Here is a 2,445-nt window from a genome sequence, read left to right on the forward strand (position 1 = left end):
GTTTGTAGAATATTTAGCACAGTGCCTGATACATCATTCGTTTTCCAAATGTAGTTATTAATAGTGTTAATAAGTATTCTTTGAGCATTATCTGTTAATTGGTTGCGTAAAAGGCATTTAAGCCAATGGTTATTAATATGTTCAAAGACAAAATTAAAGTCTTGTGTTTTATAGTCAATCTATCTTAGGAGTATTTTATTTAAATGCAAAAGTATGAGAAACCTAGAATTTCGTAAAGTTAAGATCTGACTTTTTTCTGTGTTGAATGTTGTATGTACTTTCCTCTTTAATTAAAAAAAATTTTTAGCCGTTTAAAAATGGCCTAATATTTTTATTTAGGGTTAAGTAGCTATCAAATATATTGGGATATTATGTACTTCTCATAATGTAAGTCTAAAATATTATACCTTTTGTGTCTTTTTAAAAAAACTTTTATTTGCATTTATTTTATGCTGAATTTATTCCCATACTGTGAGTTTTTGCTTCTTCAGTTTCTTCAGGGATATCTTTTTCTTCTGTGCAACCTCCTCTTCTGGTTTGGGAACAGTTTGTTCCTTTTCAGTAAGGATCATCTCGATGTGGCAGGAGGAGCTCATGTAAGTGTTGATCCCACCAGGAGCTCTGTAAGTGCAGTGGTGCATCTTGGGTGCTTTGTTTACCTGGATTTGCTCAGTGACCACAGAATCTACCTCTAAACCCTTAAGTTCAGCATTACTTTCTGCATTTTTAAGCACACGCAGCAAAAATTCAGCACTCTTTTTGGGCCACCGACCCTGTGTCCAGCCCCACTGTTTGGCCTGGGCACACCTAGCAACTCCACCATTGTGATGCTGGAAGAGTACACATTGCTTCTGTAAAGTGACATCTTTCAGATACTTGGTGGCTTTTTGGATATGCATATCCTTGATGGCCTGGTCAGTTTCACAGGTGTTCTTAAAGCAAACACAAAGATTTGAACCTCTTGATCTGCATGATTTTATGGGGTTTTCTGGGTCAAGTGAATAGCAGACCATTTTCACAGATCACCTTATGCTGCTTATGGGAAGAACTGTATCTTGATGTTCTTTTTATACGATTTTTTCCCCCTTTTGGGAACAAAAAATTGTCACTGTGTACTGTAGCCTCAGATCTTTCCCTGGTGTCTGCCAGTAAGACTGGAAATATTTTGGTTTTTACCCAAAAAACATGTTTTGAAAATGTCATCCAATGTTTTAAAAAAGTACTTTAGTGTGAAACATTTAGAAATTGCGTGTGGAGAACTTAACGCATTAGGAAATAAAATGAAGTATAGAGCATGGCATTTATATAGTGAAAAGCAAGACTGCATGAAGAATGTAGGTAGTTGTAACTTGCCTAGCAAATACAAACATGTTTCATTATTAAATTTGATGTAAGAGGAGGCACAGCATAGTTTAGCCATGCAGCTCTGCAAGTGAGCACAGAACTTACTGCTCTGTACTGTGAAATAGGAATTAATTTGGGGAAAATCCAAATGAGAATATAAATTTTAAAAAATTTCATTTTGAAATTCAATGGTTTTATTTAGTATATAATATAATTTCTCCAGATTGTTTTCTGTACAACTCATTTAGGAAATTCTGATAAGGTTTTAGAAGGATTGGGATTGCGGTTGAGAATTGTGGGGACTTTAGTTTTATTTATTTATTTATTTTTCCAGGGAGGGAAAAGTGTTTTGTCTGAAAAACAAAACAATTGCTCAGATTGGTTTTAAAATTTTTGTAGTGAAAAATGACAAAAGGTGGAGTAGGCAGGAATAATGAAATATGAGTTATTAAATATAAGGTGAAGTGTAAATAACATGTCTAGCCTTTGATGTTTCACCTTTAGGATGAGATCATATTATAATCCAGATTTGAGGCAGGCCTTCGATGCAGTTGGCCTTGTACTGAATGAAAAGTGTGGAGAAGCTGATCCTTCATAAAGCTGTGCGATGCTGGATTTTGCACTGTAGTCCAGCTCACATATGCCTTCTCCCTGTGTAAATATGGGACTGCATAGTCTCCTGTGAGCTCTACAGGTTGTGCCTATGTTACTAAGCCCAAAGGAAAACTCTGGGAAAAGTACCCACAGCCTGACAAGTAAAGAAAAAGGAACAGATCTTCAAAATGTTGTCATGTGCTCTTTAATATTAAGTAAAAAAAGAAGTTAGCATGTCTCCTATGTAATTAGTTATTTATAATCATACTAGCGAAATAATATATATTCTAAACATACACAGAAATGGAAAAAGCTATGAAGATTAAACATTATAGTAAAAATTTTTCTATTACTAATCCTTTTTGTTCTCACTAAAAATATTGATATATGATGTCAGTGGGAGTAATATGAATATGTGCCATTATTTTTTAAAACCTTGGTTTAGTAACTTTAATACTTTGTAAGACTTCAGCTTGAATGTCTGGTTCTAATTACTGTTTACTCTGA

The 2,445-nt window shown here is 34.2% G+C and overlaps 1 pseudogene; it reads right to left on the reverse strand.

Moving 5' to 3' along the window:
- Positions 1 to 458: 458 nt before the first annotated feature.
- Positions 459 to 1,013, reverse strand: LOC103602639 (annotated as a pseudogene).
- Positions 1,014 to 2,445: the final 1,432 nt, after the last annotated feature.

The sequence above is a fragment of the Galeopterus variegatus genome, unplaced genomic scaffold (genome assembly GCF_000696425.1).
Source record: "Galeopterus variegatus unplaced genomic scaffold, G_variegatus-3.0.2 Scaffold4239, whole genome shotgun sequence".
NCBI classification, from domain to species: Eukaryota; Metazoa; Chordata; class Mammalia; order Dermoptera; family Cynocephalidae; genus Galeopterus; species Galeopterus variegatus.